At 48.4% G+C, this 22,254-nt stretch overlaps 1 protein-coding gene across 4 annotated transcripts in view; it reads right to left on the minus strand.

Annotated features, from left to right (window-relative positions):
• The window catches only part of PTPN5 (protein tyrosine phosphatase non-receptor type 5), a 170,521-nt gene that overhangs the window by 63,336 nt on the left and 84,931 nt on the right, over positions 1-22,254 (minus strand). Inside the window, exon 3 of one of the 4 annotated variants that reach the window (XM_077287170.1) lies at positions 15,896-15,993. The exons of the other annotated variants lie outside the window; for them this stretch is intronic. The gene's annotated coding sequence lies outside the window, so the exon portion shown is untranslated. The remainder of the gene's footprint in view (positions 1-15,895; positions 15,994-22,254) is intronic. 4 annotated transcript variants of the gene reach the window in all.

Raw genomic sequence — 22,254 nt, forward strand, 5'->3', positions numbered from 1 at the left:
GTCTTAATAAAACACAGCGGACCTACACCAGCAGATGACGTGGCTCCCCAAACCATCACTGATTGTGGAAACTTCACATTAGACCTCCAGCAGCTTGGATTGTGGCCTCTCCACTCTTCCTCCAGACTCTGGGACCTTCATTTCCAAATGAAATGCAAAATTTACTTTCATCTGAAAACAACACCTTGGACCACTGAGCAACAGTCCAGTTCTTTTTCTCCTTGGCCCAGGTAAGACGTTTTTGGCGTTGTCTATTGGTCATGAGTGGCTTGACACAAGGGATGTGACACTTGTAGCCCATGTCCTGGATAGGTCTGTGTGTGGTGGCTCTTGAAGCAATGTCTCCAGCAGCAGTCCACTCCTTGTGAATCTCCCCCAAATTTTTGAATGGCCTTTTCTTAACAATCCTTTCAAGGCTGCGGTTATCCTGGTTGCTTGCGCACCTTTTTCTACCACATTTTTTACTTCTACTCAACTTTCCATTAATATGCTTGGATAGAGCAATCTGTGAACAGCCAGCTTCTTTAGCAATGACCTTTTGTGGCGTATCCTCCTTGTGGAGTGTGTCAGTGACTGCCTTCTGGACATCTGTCAGGTCAGCAGTCTTCCCCGTGATTGTGGAGCCTACTGAAACAGACTAAGAGACCTTTTTAAACACTCAGCAAGCCGTTGCAGGTGTTTTTTGCTAATTATTCTAATTTACTGAGATAATGGCATTTGTGTTTTCATTGGCTGTAAGCCATAATCATCAACATTAACAGAAACAAACGTGAAATAGATCACTCTGTTTGTAATGACTCTATATAATATATGAGTCACTTTTTGTGTTGAACAACTGAAATAAATTAACTTTTTGATGATATTCTAATTTTGTGAGAAGCACCTGTATATCTGACAATGGTGGACAGTGGGGTGGTTATAGATCATTCAGGTGCACTATTGGCTCCATCTGCCTAGGGAACCAAAATGTCTTATCCCGGCCCTGCATGTGCACAGTCACATTGCCCAGACAGCACCTTAACTTCTCAATGACATAGAGTCCCCATTTTCTTTCCATTCGAGCATTCAAAAGTCTCTTGTGTCATAACAAAATGATCTATTGTTTAAATCAGATTTTATATTTCATACCACTTTCTATAGGTAAAACAAAATCTTGCGTTTGTCGCACTGACCACCAGGCCTAATGTTAGATTTTTATTTCTCGTTGGGCACTGAATATTAGAAGCAATTATATCATTATATAGGGGGGGGAGGAGGTGAGCTGTGACATGACCTATTCAGAATGGTGGATCCTCGGTTATCCACCACATATAGAGGAGTTATCAGTCATTGTACAGGATGAGGAGGAGGTGAGCTGTTACATCACCTTTTGTGAATGGTGGATCCTGTGTTATCTACTGTATATAGAGGTGTTATCATTGTCCTGACCGATCATGTGACCGCGACGTCATCGAAGGTCCTTCACTCTCTGCATTCTTAGGAACGGAGGCAGACGCTTGCAGCGGTGACAGCCAGGGTTCGTCGGAGGGGTGAGTATATCCATATTTTTTATTTTTATTCTTTATTTTTTATATGAATATGGATCCCAGGGTCTGAAGGAGAGTCTCCTCTCCTTCAGACCCTGGGAACATCCAGGATCGCTCCCTGCACACGCCGTACCTGGCGTATAAGACGACCCCTGACTTTTGGGACAATTTTTAGGGGTTAAAAAGTCGTCTTATACGCTGGAAAATACGGTACTCTGATATTGCTATTTGCTACCATCTTTTCAGTTAGCCATTCAAAGGTATCAACCACTGAGCACTTTTCATATTTTGCAATCTACTGGCTAAAACGGTAGAAACAGATATTTTTCCCGTATCACTATATATGGACACTGAATAAATTACTGAACCATCACCAACACCAATAAATGATAAACTCCAATGGACCAGGAGGGACAAAGTGCAAATATGTCAACTGATTACTAAGAAAGTTATTTGTAAAACTAATCTGTCATGATGGAAAAGACCTTCATGAAGGATCGTCACTCTGATCCTACTCCCTCTAGTCTTCATTCCGGGTCACTAACACCTCAGTGTTACACTGATTTGATGGTGGAACCAGTGTTTCGGCCATTTCTCCAATATCCCAGGAGCCGTTTTTCAGCACAACCCCAGGCCACATCTTGCTCGTACTACTGTGAGCATCCTGCGTGGCCTAAACGTGTTCTCATGGCTGCAGCGTATCCAGACTTGTCTCCCATCGACCAGATCGGGGACGTTATAGATCGGTGATTACTCAGGAGCTGCCAGCAGAGGATCTTGATGATTTTCCCAAGTGCTTTCAGCTGCAAAACATTCGTTAGATGACCATTAATAAACTCACTGATAGCAGCCGAGGCTGGAATTGTCGGGATTTCTGCACGGGGCTCGTTCTCCAGACTGACGAAAGCCCGATGTTTTGAAAAATGCATTTCCATTTTTCATTATTTGCAGATCAGGAACATCTCCATCCTGTGATTTCTATAATTCCACGACTTTTCCTTTTTTATGTTGTAAATTCAATGTTGATGAGTGTATAATAGAAAGTTTTATGTATTCACAAGTATTATACTTTATGTAAATTGCTAATTGCAGGAAAGTGTTAACACATTGCGTCTGTACTAACTGTCTTTTGGTTTATTGTTGCATGGATTCCAAAATTAATTGAAGCCATAAATACTTTGCGGTATTTATCCTGGCACAGCTCATCCCTGAGCCATCACTTTGCAGGCTTTGTGTCTTGTGTTGACACTGGGTGCTGTGTTTTCTTTTCCATTATCTGCAGATGAGGACTCTGTACAATGAGGTGCAGATGATTAGACCAGGTGGGGGATGAGGAGTATGGAGCTCCTGCAGATATTTAGGCCATGTGCACACGTTCAGGATTGTTAGCGTTTTTTTTGCGTTTTTTTCGCTATAAAAACGTGATAAAAACGCGAAAAAAAACGCTTACATAAGCCTCCTATTATTTACAGGGTATTCCGCATTTTTGGTGCAAATGTTGCGATTTTTTCCGCGAAAAAATCGCATAGCGGAAAAAAAAGCAACATGTTCATTAAAAATGCGGAATTGCAGGGATTCCGCACACCTAGGGGTCCATTGATCTGCTTACTTCCCGCACGGGGCTGTGCACACCATGCGGGAAGTAAGCAGATTATGTGCGGTTGGTACCCAGGGTGGAGGAGAGGAGACTCTCCTCCACGCACTGGGCACCATATAAGCATACCTCCCAACCGTCCCGATTTCAGCGTGACAGTCCCGCTTTGGCACCGGGGTCCCGCTGTCCCGCTTCGGGCATTTAAAATCCCGAATTTGCGGCCGCCGGTGAAGCCCCGCCCACTTCCGGGACGTAGAGAGAGCCTGTTTTTTTTTTTTTTTTTATAAAAGCTGCCTCCTGACCGCCCGCGCAACACCCCCCCCCCTCCCGCCCCCTGTGCGGCGCTGCCACGCTGAAGGAGAGAGCCTGCAGCAATCAAGAAGAAAGGTCAGCGATTCACTACCTCTGGCTGTGTGTGCACGGAGCTCCGGCTTCTGCTCTTAGCTGCTATCCCGGCAGAGAAGGAGAGACGGGGGAGGTGCCGGGATAGTGCAGAGCTGTGAGCAGGAGACTGAAGACTTCAGCAGAGAGCTGCACATGGACATCAGCCGCCCCTGCATCACAGAGGAGATTGTGTGTGTGTGTGATGTGTGTGATGGCTGCGTGTGTGTGTGTGATGGCTGCGTGTGTGTGTGTGATGGCTGCGTGTGTGTGTGTGATGGCTGCGTGTGTGTGTGTGATGGCTGCGTGTGTGTGATGGCTGCGTGTGTGTGTGTGATGGCTGCGTGTGTGTGTGATGGCTGCGTGTGTGTGTGATGGCTGCGTGTGTGTGTGTGATGGCTGCGTGTGTGTGATGGCTGCGTGTGTGTGTGTGATGGCTGCGTGTGTGTGTGTGTGTGTGTGTGTGTGTGATGGCTGCGTGTGTGTGATGGCTGCGTGTGTGTGATGGCTGCGTGTGTGTGATGCCTGCGTGTGTGTGATGGCTGTGTGTGTGTGTGTGATGGCTGTGTGTGTGTGTGTGATGGCTGTGTGTGTGTGTGTGATGGCTGCGTGTGTGTGATGGCTGCGTGTGTGTGATGGCTGCGTGTGTGTGATGGCTGCGTGTGTGTGTGTGTGTGTGTGTGTGTGTGTGATGGCTGCGTGTGTGTGTGTGTGTGATGTCTGCGTGTGTGTGTGATGGCTGCATGTGTGTGTGATGGCTGCGTGTGTGTGTGTGTGATGGCTGCGTGTGTGTGTGTGTGATGGCTGCGTGTGTGTGTGATGGCTGCGTGTGTGATGCATTTGTGTCAAAGCTGCATGTGTTTGTGAGCTGCGTGCGTGTGAGCTGCGTGCCTGTGTGTGAGCTGCGTGCCTGTATGTCATTATACAGTATGGAGCATCATGTGTGGTCATTATACAATATGGAGCATCATGTGCGGTCATTATACAGTATGGAGCATCATGTGCGGTCATTATACAGTATGGAGCATCATGTGTGGCCATTATACAGTATGGAGCATCATGTGCGGTCATTATACAGTATGGAGCATCATGTGCGGTCATTATACAGTATGGAGCATCATGTGTGGCCATTATACAGTATGGAGCATCATGTGCGGCCATTATACAGTATGGAGCATCATGTGTGGCCATTATACAGTATGGAGCATCATGTGCGGCCATTATACAGTATGGAGCATCATGTGCGGTCATTATACAGTCTGGAGCATCATGTGCGGTCATTATACAGTCTGGAGCATCATGTGCGGTCATTATACAGTCTGGAGCATCATGTGCGGTCATTATACAGTCTGGAGCATCATGTGCGGTCATTATACAGTCTGGAGCATCATGTGCGGTCATTATACAGTCTGGAGCATCATGTGCGGTCATTATACAGTCTGGAGCATCATGTGCGGTCATTATACAGTATGGAGCATCATTTGCGGTCATACAGTATGGAGCATCATGTGCGGTCATTATACAGTATGGAGCATCATGTGGGGTCATTATACAGTATGGAGCATCATGTGCGGTCATTATACAGTCTGGAGCATCATGTGCGGTCATTATACAGTATGGAGCATCATTTGCGGTCATACAGTATGGAGCATCATGTGCGGTCATTATACAGTATGGAGCATCATGTGCGGCCATTATACAGTATGGAGCATCATGTGGGGTCATTATACAGTATGGAGCATCATGTGCGGTCATTATACAGTATGGAGCATCATGTGTGTTCATTATACAGTATGGAGCATCATGTGCGGTCATACAGTATGGAGCATCATGTGCGGTCATTATACACTATGGAGCATCATGTGCGGTCATACAGTATGGAGCATCATGTGTGTTCATTATACAGTATGGAGCGTCATGTGTGGTCATTATATATTATGGAGCGTCATGTGTGGTCATCGTACAGTATGGAGCATCATGTGTGGCCATTATACAGTATGGGGCACTGTGTGGCCATATTTTTTTGTTTATAATTATTGTATATGAAACAGTGTGATCGGCAGTGCTAAATGGGTGTGGTTGGGATGTGGATATGGGTGTGACTAATTATGAATGGGTGTGGTCAGAGGCGTGGCCTAAAATTTGCCGCGGCGCGCAAAGCGCGCCGCAAACTTTGTCCCTCTTTCCCATCTTCAAAAGTTGGGAGGTATGATATAAGTGGTCAAAAAATAAGAAATAAAATAATAAACAGTCCTATACTCACCCTCGATGTCTTGCCGCCTCCTCGCACGCTGCCGTTCGGTTTCTGTACCTGGTGTGCGCTGAAGGACCTCGCCGAATGACGTCACTGTCCTGTGATTGGTCGTGAGCGGTCATGTGACCGCTCACGTGACCGTGACGTCACGGGAGGTCCTGTGCGCACAGACCAGCTATACGGAACGGACGCCGGTGAGATGTCTGGGTGAGTATAAGCATTTTTTTATTTTTTTTATTATTTTTAAACATTCTATCTTTTACTATAGATGCTGCATAGGCAGCATCTATAGTAAAAAGTTGGTCACACTTGTCAAACGCTATGTTTGACAAGTGTGACCAACCTGTCAGTCAGTTTTCCAAGCGATGCTACAGATCGCAGGGAAAACTTTAGCATTCTGCAAGCTAATTACGCTTGCAGAATGCTAAAAAAACGCGAAAAAAACGGAAAAAAAACGCAAAAAAAAAAATGCGGATTTCTTGCAGAAAATTTCCGGTTTTCTTCAGGAATTTTCTGCAAGAAATCCGCAACGTGTGCACATACCCTTAAAGTTACAATGCATTTCTTTACCACTCAAGAGAATATTTGCAATTACCTAATTTACCATATATAAATTTGCTATTAGCATTTCTCTTATTAGCTGTACTGATCCTGAGTTACATCCTGTATTATACTCCAGAGCTGCACTCACTATTCTGCTGGTGCAGTCACTGTGTACATACATTACATTACTTATCCTGCACTGATCCTGAGTTACATCTTGTATTATACTCCAGAGCTGCACTCACTATTCTGCTGGTGCAGTCACTGTGTACATACATTACATAACTGATCCTGAGTTACATGCTGTATTATACCCCAGGGCTGCACTCACTATTCTGCTGGTGCAGTCACTGTGTACATACATTACATTACTGATCCTGAGTTGCAGCCTGTAATATACCCCAGAGCAGCACTCACTATTCTGCTGGTGCAGTCATTGTGTAAATACATTACATTACTGATCCTGAGTTACATCCTGTATTATACTCCAGAGCTGCACTCACTATTCTGCTGGTGGAGTCACTGGGTACATACATTACATTACTGATCATGAGTTACATCCTGTAGATCTTTTATTATAAAAATGAAAAACATAACAATAATAACAGAAACAAAACAGAAATATCAGCCAGAAAAAAAATAATCAGTATACTGAACACTGGTGCAGCCGCTCATTCTCTCCTCTCACACATATTATACAGTATATACAGAATAACTACTTTGACCTTCTGGTCCGGTCACCAAACAAAATAATAATAACAAATAAAATAAACAATGGCAAACAAAAAATATATACATAAACTTTTTTCTCTTTTTTTTTTTTTTTTTAATTTATTATTATTTTTATTTTTTTTTAGTTTTAAATAAAATAGCCACAAATTTAAACAAATATATACAATACTAAGCTATCCTCCATTCCCAACCCCCCGCACTGACCTGAGAGCTGGTCCTGCGTCTCATGCCTCAGTCCATGTCCAACGTCCATAGGTCAGATCAGGCAGTGCCAGTTTTCCCCCAAACAACCCAGTGTCCCATAGTCCCACAAGATAAACCCACCTCCCCCCCTTTCCCACCACCCAACCTAACACCTACACCCAAATCTATATCCCCATATACAATATATACAATATATACAGCAGCACACACCACAATAATCACAACTCACAAAGCCCAAGTTCGGCGCCTGCAGCCCTACATCACTGTATAATGATCAAACAAAACAAAAATCTACAGTGTCAGCAGTAGCCCACCACCAGGAAAGGAGATGACCAGACTAGGGCACACTAAAAGAAAAGCCCCTCCAGAGGAGCGCGGCCCTCCGTGCACCCAGTCTCCCATACTCCAGAGAGCGCACCTTCACCAGGTCACCGAGTATGGTCCTAAACACATCATCCATGGGGAGGATTTTTCGTTGCGTCGATACTAAGCACCATGCGTTCCACGTGTGATACCTAACCACTGTGCTAACTAGAAATAAGGTGCAACGGTCCCGACCACCAAGGTCTCCGAATGCTCCATAGGCCCATTCCGCATAGGAGAGACCGGCCAGCCGAGACCAGCCAATGAAGGCGCCCACCCTGTTGTACACCTCTGTGTTGAAGGGACAATGAAGCAGGAAGTGGTCCATGCTTTCCAGCAAGGTACCACAATGCTCCTGAGGACAATTCCTGTCCTCAGAGCTCCTACACTTCAGATTGTCCCTCACACACAGTTTCCCATGGAAGCAGCGCCAAGCCAAGTCCCAAAACTTCGAGGGGATCCGGATAGAATTCAAAAGATGTAAACCCACCCCAAGATCCCGACTTGGGCAGTCCCTGAGCGCCAGAGGCCTCTGGAAATGGGTCAACAGAACCCTATTGTCAAGGAGTTTCCTTGGCAGAGTCCTGATCTCCCACATTCCCAGACCCCACCGACGAATTACCTTCAGAACCAAGGTAGCGTAAGCCGGAAGATGTCCATGCGGTGTGCGAAGATCCTTCACTTGCCCTCCTGTCTCCCATTCCTGGAAGAAAGGCTGAAACCATCCCCTACAGGAGAATACCCACAGAGGAGCCCTCTCTATCCAGAGGTTTGCAATATTGATCTTAATGAAGGTATCCACAAGGAATACCACAGGGTTGACCATACCCAACCCTCCTAGTCTCCTCGTACGGTAAGTAACCTCCCTCTTGACCTGGTTCAGTCTATTCCTGTTATGACCCCAATGGCGAGGGTCTCAGAGGAACAAGTAAGTCTGCGAAGTACAAAAATCCAGCTCATAGGGCAGTGGTAACTGGGTTGACCATATATCTACTCCTAACGCCAACACTAGAAGTAGCCGGGGAACATGCCTACGTTGGTCGCTAGATGTCTCGCGCCAGCCGGAGGACTAACTACCCCTAGAAGAGGAAAACAAAGACCTCTCTTGCCTCCAGAGAATAGACCCCAAAAGTTGGATACAAGCCCCCCACAAATAATAACGGTGAGGTAAGAGGAAATGACAAACACAGAGATGAACTAGGTTTAGCAAAGAGAGGCCCACTTACTAATAGCAGAATGTAGTAAGATAACTTATATGGTCAACAAAAACCCTATCAAAAATCCACACTGGAAATTCAAGAACCCCCGAACCGTCTAACGGCCCGGGGGGAGAACTCCAGCCTCCCTAGAGCTTCCAGCAAGGTTAGGATACAGATAATGTACAAGCTGGACAAAAATGCAAACAAAAACAAATAGCAAAAAGCAAGAAAGCAGACTTAGCTTAATCTAGCAGGAACCAGGATCAGTAGACAAGAGCACAACAGATTAGCTCTGATTACAACGTTGCCAGGCATTGAACTGAAGGTCCAGGGAGCTTATATAGCAACACCCCTGAACTAACGGCCCAGGTGAGCATACAAGGGATGACTGACATACCCAGAGTCAAATCACTAGTAACCACTAGAGGGAGCCAAAAAGCAAATTCACAACAGTACCCCCTCCTTAGTGAGGGGTCACCGAACCCTCACCAAGACCACCAGGGCGATCAGGATGAGCGGCGTGAAAGGCACGAACTAAATCGGCCGCATGCACATCAGAGGCGACCACCCAAGAATTATCCTCCTGACCATAGCCCTTCCACTTGACCAGGTACTGAAGCCTCCGCCTGGAGAGACAAGAATCTAAGATCTTCTCCACCACGTACTCCAACTCGCCCTCAACCAACACCGGAGCAGGAGGCTCCGCAGAAGGGACCACAGGCACAACGTACCGCCGCAACAAGGACCTATGAAATACGTTGTGAATGGCAAACGACACCGGAAGATCCAGGCGAAAGGATACAGGATTAAGGATTTCCAATATCTTGTAAGGACCAATGAAGCGAGGCTTAAATTTGGGAGAGGAGACCTTCATAGGAACAAATCGAGAAGACAGCCATACCAAATCCCCAACGCGAAGTCGGGGACCCACACCGCGGCGGCGGTTGGCAAAACGCTGAGCCTTCTCCTGTGACAACTTCAAGTTGTCCACCACATGACTCCAGATCCACTGCAACCTATCCACCACAGAATCCACCCCAGGACAGTCAGAAGGCTCCACATGTCCCGAGGAAAAACGAGGATGGAAACCAGAGTTGCAGAAAAATGGCGAAACCAAGGTGGCGGAACTAGCCCGATTATTAAGGGCAAATTCAGCCAACGGCAAGAAGGTCACCCAATCATCCTGATCAGAAGAGACAAAACACCTCAAATAAGCCTCCAGAGTCTGATTAGTACGCTCCGTTTGTCCGTTAGTCTGGGGATGAAAAGCGGACGAAAACGACAAATCAATGCCCATCCTACCACAAAAGGATCGCCAGAACCTGGAAACAAACTGGGATCCTCTGTCCGACACAATATTCTCAGGAATGCCGTGCAAATGAACCACGTTCTGGAAGAACACAGGAACCAGATCAGAAGAGGAGGGCAGCTTAGGCAAAGGAACCAAATGGACCATCTTGGAGAAACGATCACATATCACCCAGATGACAGACATGCCCTGAGACACCGGAAGATCAGAAATGAAATCCATAGAGATGTGTGTCCAAGGTCTCTTCGGGACAGGCAAGGGCAAGAGCAACCTGCTGGCACGAGAACAGCAAGGCTTAGCTCGAGCACAAGTTCCACAGGACTGCACAAATGACCGCACATCCCTTGACAAGGAAGGCCACCAAAAGGACCTGGCCACCAGATCCCTGGTGCCAACAATTCCCGGGTGCCCTGCCAACACTGAGGAATGAACCTCGGAAATGACTCTGCTGGTCCATTTAGCAGGCACAAACAATCTGTCAGATGGACAAGAGTCAGGCCTACCAGCCTGAAATCTCTGCAACACACGCCGCAGATCAGGAGAAATAGCTGACAAGATAACTCCTTCCTTAAGAATACCCACAGGTTCAGCGACTCCAGGAGCATCAGGCACAAAGCTCCTAGACAGAGCATCGGCCTTCACATTCTTAGAACCTGGTAAATACGAGACCACAAAGTCAAAACGGGAGAAAAACAATGACCAGCGGGCCTGTCTAGGATTCAGGCGTTTAGCAGACTCGAGATACATCAGATTTTTGTGATCAGTCAAGACCACCACACGATGCTTAGCACCCTCGAGCCAATGACGCCACTCCTCAAATGCCCACTTCATGGCCAACAACTCCCGATTGCCCACATCATAATTTCGCTCTGCCGGCGAAAACTTCCTGGAGAAAAAGGCACAAGGTCTCATAGTAGAGCAACCAGGGCCTCTCTGCGACAAAACGGCCCCTGCCCCAATCTCCGAAGCATCCACCTCCACCTGAAAGGGAAGTGAGGTGTCAGGTTGGCACAAAACAGGCGCCGAAATAAACCGGCGTTTCAACTCCTGGAAAGCCTCCACGGCAGCAGGAGCCCAGTTAGCTACATCAGAGCCTTTCTTGGTCATATCCGTCAATGGTTTAACAACGCTAGAAAAATTTGCGATAAAACGACGGTAGAAGTTAGCAAAACCCAAGAACTTCTGAAGACTCTTAACTGACGAGGGTTGAGTCCAATCATGAATAGCTCGGACCTTGACTGGGTCCATCTCCACAGCAGAAGGGGAAAAAATGAACCCCAAAAAGGGAACCCTCTGTACACCAAAGAGACACTTTGAGCCTTTAACAAACAAAGAATTTTCACGCAAAATCTTAAAAACCATCCTGACCTGCTCCACATGCGAGTCCCAATCATCAGAAAAAACCAGAATATCATCCAGATAAACAATCAAAAATTTATCCAGATACTTCCGGAAAATGTCATGCATGAAGGACTGAAAAACTGAAGGTGCATTAGAGAGCCCAAATGGCATCACCAAGTACTCAAAATGACCTTCGGGCGTATTGAATGCGGTTTTCCATTCATCGCCTTGCTTAATGCGCACAAGGTTGTACGCACCACGAAGGTCTATCTTGGTGAACCACCTGGCACCTTTAATCCGGGCAAACAAGTCTGACAACAGCGGCAAAGGATACTGAAATTTGACAGTGATCTTGTTTAAAAGCCGATAGTCAATACAAGGCCTCAAAGATCCGTCCTTTTTGGCCACAAAAAAGAATCCCGCACCAAGAGGGGAAGAAGAAGGACGGATATGCCCCTTCTCAAGAGACTCTTTGATATATGAACGCATCGCGGTATGTTCAGGTACCGACAAATTAAACAGTCTCCCCTTAGGAAACTTACTGCCAGGAATCAAATCTATTGCACAGTCACATTCCCTATGAGGAGGCAGTGCACTGGACTTAGACTCGCTGAAGACATCCTGATAATCAGACAAATACGCCGGAACTTCCGAAGGCGTAGAAGAAGCAATAGACAAGGGCAGGGAATCTCCATGAATTCCATGGCAGCCCCAACTTGACACCGACATTGCCTTCCAGTCCAAGACTGGATTATGGGTCTGTAACCATGGCAAACCCAAAACAACCAAATCATGCATCTTATGCAGAACAAGAAAACGTATCACCTCCCGATGTTCGGGAGTCATGCACATGGTAACCTGTGTCCAAAACTGCGGTTTATTTTTTGCCAAAGGCGTAGCATCAATACCCCTAAGAGGGATAGGATTTTCTAATGGCTCCAGAACAAAACCGCAGCGTTTGGCAAATGACAGATCCATCAGACTCAGGGCAGCACCTGAGTCTACAAACGCCATGACAGGATACGATGACAGTGAGCAAATCAAAGTTACAGATAGAATAAATTTAGGTTGCAAATTACCAATGGCGACAGGACTAACAACCCTAGTAAGACGTTTAGAGCATGCTGAGATAACATGTGTAGAATCACCACAGTAGTAACACAAGCCATTCTGGCGTCTATGAATTTTCCGCTCATTTCTAGTCAGGATTCTATCACATTGCATTAAATCAGGTGCCTGTTCAGACAACACCATGAGGGAATTTGCGGTTTTGCGCTCCCGCAACCGCCGGTCGATTTGAATTGCCAGGGCCATGGAATCATTCAGACCTGTGGGAATGGGAAAACCCACCATCACATTCTTAATGGCTTCAGAAAGGCCATTTCTGAAATTTGCAGCCAATGCACACTCGTTCCACTGGGTCAGCACGGACCATTTCAGAAATTTATGGCAATACACTTCAGCCTCGTCCTGGTCCTGGCCCTGAGACATAGCCAGCAAGGCTTTTTCTGCCTGAATCTCAAGATTGGGTTCCTCATAAAGCAAACCGAGCGCCAGAAAAAACGCATCAATATCAGCCAATGCCGGATCTCCTGGCGCCAGCGAGAAGGCCCAATCCTGAGGGTCGCCCCGTAAAAAAGAAATAACAATTTTCACTTGCTGAGCGGAGTCTCCAGATGAACAGGGTCTCAGGGACAAAAACAATTTACAATTATTCCTGAAATTTCTAAATTTAAATCGGTCTCCGGAAAACAGTTCAGGAATCGGTATCTTAGGTTCTGACATAGGATTTCTGAAAACATAATCTTGTATGCCCTGCACATGAGCAGTAAGCTGGTCCACACCTGTAATCAAGGTCTGGACATTCATGTCTGCAGCAAACACAAGCCACTCAGAGGTAAAGGGGAAAAGAAAAAAAAAAATGAGAAAAAGGAAAAAAAAAAACTCAGAATTTTCTTTCTTATAATCCCGCTTCTGCAATGCATTTAACATTTAATACTGGCCTGGCAAACTGTTATGACCCCAATGGCGAGGGTCTCAGAGGAACAAGTAAGTCTGCGAAGTACAAAAATCCAGCTCATAGGGCAGTGGTAACTGGGTTGACCATATATCTACTCCTAACGCCAACACTAGAAGTAGCCGGGGAACATGCCTACGTTGGTCGCTAGATGTCTCGCGCCAGCCGGAGGACTAACTACCCCTAGAAGAGGAAAACAAAGACCTCTCTTGCCTCCAGAGAATAGACCCCAAAAGTTGGATACAAGCCCCCCACAAATAATAACGGTGAGGTAAGAGGAAATGACAAACACAGAGATGAACTAGGTTTAGCAAAGAGAGGCCCACTTACTAATAGCAGAATGTAGTAAGATAACTTATATGGTCAACAAAAACCCTATCAAAAATCCACACTGGAAATTCAAGAACCCCCGAACCGTCTAACGGCCCGGGGGGAGAACTCCAGCCTCCCTAGAGCTTCCAGCAAGGTTAGGATACAGATAATGTACAAGCTGGACAAAAATGCAAACAAAAACAAATAGCAAAAAGCAAGAAAGCAGACTTAGCTTAATCTAGCAGGAACCAGGATCAGTAGACAAGAGCACAACAGATTAGCTCTGATTACAACGTTGCCAGGCATTGAACTGAAGGTCCAGGGAGCTTATATAGCAACACCCCTGAACTAACGGCCCAGGTGAGCATACAAGGGATGACTGACATACCCAGAGTCAAATCACTAGTAACCACTAGAGGGAGCCAAAAAGCAAATTCACAACAATTCCCCCATAACAGTTGGAAGAACAAACTGTAGACCCGAGTCCAGAGAGATTCCGGCAAGATGCACACACTGCCCAGATAAATCAGTAAAGGGAGCAGGTAAGTTTTGATCAGGTTTACCCTTTCCCTTAGGGTCAAAGACCAACCCTTCCATTGGTTCACCTTCTGAGTGGCGATCTCTAGCCTGCTGTCCCAATTTTGTTTGGGGTAATCCCCCTGGCCAAATTAGATGCCAAGGATTTTTGCTGAGATTTTGGGTCCTGGAAGGGTGTCCGGGAGATCAAAACCAGGATCTCCTCCTCCCAGCCAGAGACTCTCACACTTATCCCGGTTGATCTTGGACCCGGATGCCTCCGAGTGGCGATCTACCTCTGACATCAGCCACCCTGCCTCCTCGTGAGAGGAAACAAACACGGTGCCATCATCGGCATACGCCACCACCCTCAGAGTGGCCTCCGGTGCTGCCTGGTCCATCCCAATCCCGGCCAATGGTCCACGCTCCACCCTCCTAACAAGAGGGTCAATCGCAAACACGTACAGCAGCGGGCTCAAGGGACAACCCTGGTGAACACCAAACCCAACCTCAAAAGAGCTGTCAATCCAACCGTTCACAAGCGGGAAACTCTCTGCCCCACTGTACAAGGTCTTAAGCCAATCAACAAACCCCCCCGGCAGGCCATATCTCAGAAGGACGGACCAGAGGTACTCGTGATTAACCCGATCAAACGCTTTTGCCTGGTCCAGTGACAGCATGTACCCCTTCCAGTCACCAGCCCTACCCTGCTCCACTGCCTCTCGGACACAGAGCACAGCACTAAATGTGCTGCGGCCTGGAACAGAGCAATGCTGGGCCTCCGAAAGGAGTCGGGGTGCAAATTTCACCAGCCGATTAAACAGCACCTTTGCCAGAACCTTCCTGTCTGCATTGAGAAGCGCTATGGGACGCCAATTCTCAATGCAAGATGGGTCCTTACCCTTTGACAAGATGATCAGAGCAGACCTCCTCATTGACTTCGGAAGAGTGCCCGAGGAAAGACACTCATTGAATACCTCAGTCAAGAGGGGAACCAAAACGTCCTTAAAGGTCTTATAGAATTCAGATGTTAAGCCATCTGGACCAGGCGATTTTTTTTGGGCAAGCCCTTCAATTGCCAACTGAACTTCCTCTTCCCTGATCATTTCTGTCAAACTGTCAAGAGAGGGGTCTACCCCTGGTTCGGGGATGGCTTCAGCCAGGAAAGCCGACATCTCATCCCAATCAAGATCCCTCTTTCCCAAAAGGTGCGAGTAGAAGGATCTGACAACCTCCAGGATCCCTGATCTGGACCGCCTCAGGGACCCCGTAGTGTCAACCAGTCCTGTAACTACTTTACTATTCACTGACATCTTGCAGTTTCTGTAAGGGTCGGGCGAGCGGTACTTCCCGTAATCCCTCTCAAAAACCAAAGATGCGTGTCTATCGTACTGACACCTCATAAGCAAAGATTTCACTCTGGAGATCTCCTCGCGGCTACCTCCAGTTGAGACAAGATGTTCGAGTTTCCTCCTCAGACCCTGATACAGGCGGTACCTGCTCAGATTCCTGAGGCTCGAGAGCTGGTGGAAGAATCTCGCCACCCTTTCCTTGAACATCTCCCACCACTCTGACTTACTACTACAAAGATCCAGTAAGGGTACCTGGCTCTGAAGAAAATCCTCAAAGGACTGTCTTATCTCCGCTTCTTCCAAGAGAGAGGAATTGAGCCTCCAAAAGCCTCTTCCCATCCGGAGGGTCTCTGTAACATTCAGAGAAAACAAAATTAAACAGTGGTCGGAGAACTCCACCTCAACAACAGAAACTGCTGAAGAGACAGCTTCCTCCTTTAAATAAAACCTATCTATTCTGGACCTACAGTTACCTCTATGATAGGTGAACCCCTCGTGGCCTGGGGTGTGCCGAATGTGGACATCCACCAGGCGAGCCTCACTAGCTATACTATTAAGGGCGACGCTATCATAAGTCAGCTTGTCTCTGGAACCTCCTCTATCTCGGGGCCTCGTGACAGCATTGAAGTCCCCTCCAAAGACAACCTGCCGACTTGTAAAAAGGTAGGGCTTGATCCTCATAAAGAGACACTTCCGGTCCCACTTAGATTGGGGACCATAGATGTTGATGAGCCGGAGCTCTTGTCCCTTCATGAGGACATCTAAGATCAGGCACCTCCCCATTTCTAACTCAATAACCCGTCGGCATTCCACCGGTGCGGTAAAAAGGACCGCCACTCCGCTATACGGCTCGGCCGCAAGAGACCAATAGGAGGGCCCGAGTCTCCACTCCCTCTTAGCTTTAAACACATCTGCCATGTTTGGCAGCCTGGTCTCTTGCAAAAAGAAAATGTCAGCTTCAACCCGGCTGAGAAAATCAAAGGCCGCAAATCTAGCTGTATTTGACTTTATGCTGGCGACATTAATGGACGCCAGCGTCAACGGAGTGGGTTCCGCCATCATTGGTGATTGAGTTAGATGGCTTTCTTTTTCCCACTACCCTTATCCTCTGCCTCAGAGGAGGAATCCTTTACCCCTCTTTAATGACAATGAGGTATCCATTCCCATGTGTTTTTTATTTTTATCGTCCTCGTCTCCGGACTCTGGGCCAGTCCCTCCCTCCAAGGATCTTACATTCCCCGAAGAAGGAGACTCGGCGTCCCCTGTGAGCCCCGCCGAAGCCAGAACCTCACCCTCAGCTTCCTCCTCAGAGGAAGAGATGTTTTCAAGGGCTTGGAACCGGTTAGAAAGACCAACCAGAGGGGAGTCGGTTTTTCCTTCCTTAGGTACCTTGGTCAGAGCGGGAGAAGATTTTTTATCTCCCTTCTTTCTCTTCTTTTTGGTGCCGAGCTTACGCTTGTTCTCTAGCCACTGCCTATTATCCTCATCTATACTTTCATAATGGGAGGACTCTGAGGCAGTGGCACTTTCCTCCCTGTGGATCCTCCTGACCTCTTCATCCAACTCATCATCCCTCGGGGCCTCAGCAGCAAGACTGGCGTCCAGGACAGGAGCCGCCCCAGTAGCCCGAGGCTCGCCCAGCTCCCTATCCTGTCTGCGCTTGTCTAGACGCCTTAGCTGGGCAGGCGTCTTTTTATTGCTTTTCTTCCTTGGCCCCTCAGCTCCCTCACCCCTGCTAGTCCCTTCCCGAGCAGAATCAGCCTCACGGCTTTCTCCCACCGGGGTCACGACTGCGTTAGCGAAGGAGCGAGGACAACGGCTGAATGGGTGACCTAACTCACCACACAGGTGGCACCTAATCTCCACACAAGATGCAGCAAGATGGCCAATATCCCCACACAATGCACACTTCTGCACAGTGCAGTTTGCGCTGAAGTGTGTGGGGTCGCCGCACCTGTGACAGAGCTTCGGTTGCCCCTGGTAGAAGACCAGGATACGATCCCTACCCAGGAAGGCAGATGATGGTATGTGGGCAACGGTACCCCCTGAACGCTTAAGTTTTACCATAAACGTCCAGGCCCCTGACCAGATACCAAACTCGTCACGGTTTTTCTTTGGCATTTCTACCACCTCTCCATACCGGCCAAGCCACGTCATGATGTCGTAACAAGAAAGCGACTCGTTACAAGTCATCACGGTCACTTTCTTGACTTGGTTTTGGCGAGACACCACCTGAACGGTAAAGTCTCGCCAGCCAGGCTCATTTTTTGCCAACTCATAGTTCGACCAGAAGAGCTCAAGCCCCTCCGGCCGAACAAAGCTGACATCAAACTCAGGTGTGGAATAGGGATGTATCAAGGCATAGATGTCAATCGCCTTGAAGCCCATCCTCAGCAGGAGCTCCACAACTTTAGACCTTGGAGGACACGCATCACTGCCCCTCCACCGAAGACGGACCACATTCCTACGCACACTACCTGGCCCAGCTGTTGGGAGGGACCACACTGTATCCCCCCCTCTTTGCTCTCGGAAGGCCCCGAGGCCATGCCTCTCTATCCAGAAGGATAGATCAACCTCTCGACCCTCTACCATTAGTGATCTCTCTCCCTTCTTTAGAGCCTCCAGGAGACGCCGTTGCAACATGCCGTCCCCAGAGCCCAGAGACGAGGAGGATGCCCTATTTCCCCCGGAGGTGACAGCGGCAAAACTCCTGATAGGTGCTGCCACCACTGGGGGGGCAACCGGACCAGTGACCACATCCACACCAACAGCATCACCATTACCCACCTCCATAACCCCCTCACCCTCTACCAAACCAGCAACCACACCACTAGACAAAGACTTTTCCTCATCCATACCCACCACCAAATTCACTCCTGCTGGACCAATGACAACAGGGGGGGGACATTTTGACCTCCGCATCATCAGGCACAAGGGGCTGAGTCTCCTCCACAGAACTGGAGGCGACCTCACCCCTGGTCTTACGTGTGCCCTCCGCATCATCAGATGATATTTTCTGCTGCTTTACTGCTGACACCAGGCGCCGCTGATCTTTCGCCGCTGTGGCGCGCCGCTGATCCTTCATATCAGCATCTTGTTGACCAGCGACGCCAACACAGAACAGGACTTTAGTGGGAGGACCAGAACGCCCAGCCCCGGTAACCCCCTCACACTGCCGCCGCTTCTCAACTAAGTGATCAGCGGCAACAGCATTCAGGGGCACCGAGGCTACCGGAGCTGCCCCTGACACCGGGCTGCTCCCCCCTCCCACTGGGGAGCGCACCACAGTGTCGTGGCCTGATTTTTCGCCTGCCGCCGGGCCGCCCTCACTGTCCAGCCTCTCGGCTGATGTACCTGCTGCTACGTCCCCGCTACTACAAGCAGAGACGGAGCTCTGCGCCTCACTACATTGCTTTGTAATCTCCCCGTGCCTTTGCACCGGATCCACAGCAGAACCCGGGCTGGGCTGGGCAACGGGGCTTATACAGCGAGCTGACCCTGCAGCCGACTCAGGGGGTACAGGGAGGGGGGCATACACATAGCTTACCGCTTCCTGCAGCTTTGGCTTGGTGGTTTTCTTTGCCTTTTTTTTTTCTGGCCCCCAGGTGCCTCCTCTGGTAAATCATCACCAAGATGGAAGTTCTGAAGGCACACTGGGGACTCCAGGAGCTTGATCTCTGCCATTAGCGCCCCCCCCCTGGCCAATGTTGTCACTGTCCTCCCCAGAGCTAGCAGAACTGCAACGAGATGTCATTGTCGCCTGTCCAGCAGGGAGCTCGCTGCACGTGGCCTGTGAGTGACTAAGCAGACTGCCAGGTGGGGCTTTCTGCTGGTCATCCTCCTTCTCATCATCATCATCATCATCCACCTGGCTCTCAGGCTGCAGCCCCATCTGCCTTTGCTCTCTGTTATCAGCCATTTCTCTGAATCGGTCTTCATTTATAAGTTTTTCTTTAAATGGTCCACTTTTTTCACGAATAAATGCTTTTCTTACCTCCAGGTCATTAAGTTCAAGCTTCAGGATCTTTACCTCCGCCTGGAATTGCGTCTTCCTGGGTCTGGAGGCGCCTGCAGCTTTTGCGCTTGTGCAGCGCAGCTCCTCCCGCAGCCTTCTCAGGGTCTTACTCGCATCTTCGTACTCACGAAGGTGGCTCATGACCCGGGAGGCATAGGTGGACACAGACTCCCGGGGTCTCTGCAGCGCCCAACCCTCCTCAGTGAGGTCGGCCTCACCTCCGTGAGCACTCAGCTTTCCTCCGGAAGGACCGCTATCTTGCACGCTAGCAGGCTTCTCCTCCATGGAAGCCTTGCGGCTTCTCTGAGTCTCTGCAGACCTGGGGGGAGTAGGAGCCACATTGCTGCGACTCCTGGTGGAGCGTCTCACCCCCGAATCTTCTGATGTGCAGGCTGGTTGCTGGTTCCTTCTGCCCCCCGCCAGCCTGGTCCGGGAAGCAGAAGCCTGGGACTTGGCCCCCTCATTCATCCCAGGAAACCCACCCACTCCCTGGGTAAGAGAGAGAGCAGGTCCCCGGGTGGAGAGGTGGTGGTTCCCAGGAGCTCAGGAGCACACAGCAGGTTCAGCAGCGACCGCACCCACAATTAGGACAATGAGCAGCAGCTGAGCAGAGCTGCACCCACTATCCTGCTGGAGCAGTCACTGTGCACATACATTACATTACTGATCCTGAGTTACATCCTGTATTATACTCCAGAGCTGCACTCACTATTCTGCTGATGCAGTCACTGTGTACATACATTACATTACTGATCCTGAGTTACATCCTGTATTATACTCCAGAACTGCACTCACTATTCTGCTGGTGGAGTCACTGTGTACATATATTACATTGCTGATCCTGAGTTACATCCTGTATTATACTTCAGAGCTGCACTCACTGTTATGACCCCAATGGCAGAGGGTCTCAAAAATACATACCAAGTCTGCAAACACAAAAAAACAGCTCATAGGGCAGTGGTAACTGGGCTGACCATATATCTAATCCTAGCACCACAAATAGCAGCAGCCGGGGAACGTGCCTACGTTGGTTCTAGATGTCTCGCGCCAGCCGGAGAACTAACTAACCCTAGAAGGGAAAAGATAGACCTTTCTTGCCTCCAGAGAAAAGACCCCAAAAGTTGGATACAAGCCCCCAACAAATAATAACGGTGAGGTAAGGAGAAAAGACAAACGTAAGAATGAACTAGATATTTAGCAAAGAGAGGCCCACTGACTAATAGCAGAATATAGTAAGATGACTTATACGGTCAGCAAAAACCCTATCAAAATTTCCACGCTGGATATTCAAGAACCCCCGAACCGTCTAACGGCCCGGGGGGAGAACACCAGCCCCCTAGAGCTTCCAGCAGAATCAGGAATCACATTTAGTACAAGCTGGACAAAAAATAATAGCAATGCAAATAACCAAAAAACAAGGAAGCAAGACTTAGCTTAATTTTGCAAGATCCAGGACCAGCAGACAGGAGCAAACAGAAAGGAACTGATTACAACGATGCCAGGCACTGGACTGAGAATCCAGGAAGTTTATATAGCAACACCCCTGGACTAACGACCCAGGTGGGTGCCAAACTGAGGAAAGACAATCCCAGAGTCATATCACTAGTGACCACAAGAGGGAGCCAAAAAAGTCTAATTCACAACAGTACCCCCCCTTTAAGGAGGGGTCACCGAACCCTCACCAAGACCACCAGGGCGATCAGGATGAGCAGCGTGAAAGGCACGAACTAAATCGGCCGCATGCACATCAGAGGCAACCACCCAGGAATTATCCTCCTGACCATAGCCCTTCCACTTGACCAGATACTGAAGCCTCCGCCTGGAGAGACGAGAATCCAAGATCTTCTCCACCACGTACTCCAACTCGCCCTCAACCAACACCGGAGCAGGAGGCTCAACAGAAGGAACCACAGGTACAACGTACCGCCGCAACAAAGACCTATGGAACACGTTGTGAATGGCAAACGACACCGGAAGATCCAAGCGAAAGGACACAGGATTAAGGATTTCCAATATCTTGTAAGGACCGATGAAGCGAGGCTTAAATTTAGGAGAGGAGACCTTCATAGGAACAAATCGAGAAGACAGCCATACCAAATCCCCAACACGAAGTCGGGGACCCACACCGCGGCGGCGGTTGGCAAAACGCTGAGCCTTCTCCTGTGACAACTTCAAGTTGTCCACCACATGATTCCAGATCTGCTGCAACCTATCCACCACGGAATCTACCCCAGGACAGTCAGAAAGCTCCACATGTCCCAAGGAAAAACGAGGATGGAAACCAGAGTTGCAAAAAAATGGCGAAACCAAGGTAGCGGAACTAGCCCGATTATTAAGGGCAAACTCAGCCAACGGTAAGAAGGTCACCCAATCATCCTGATCTGCAGAAACAAAACACCTCAAATAAGCCTCCAGAGTCTGATTAGTTCGCTCCGTTTGTCCATTAGTTTGAGGATGAAAGGCAGACGAAAACGACAAATCAATGCTCATCTTAGCACAAAAGGATCGGCAGAACCTGGAAACAAACTGGGATCCTCTGTCAGACACGATATTCTCAGGAATGCCGTGTAAACGAACCACATTCTGAAAGAACAAG

Source organism: Ranitomeya variabilis, chromosome 2 (assembly GCF_051348905.1).
Source record: "Ranitomeya variabilis isolate aRanVar5 chromosome 2, aRanVar5.hap1, whole genome shotgun sequence".
Classification (NCBI taxonomy): domain Eukaryota; kingdom Metazoa; phylum Chordata; class Amphibia; order Anura; family Dendrobatidae; genus Ranitomeya; species Ranitomeya variabilis.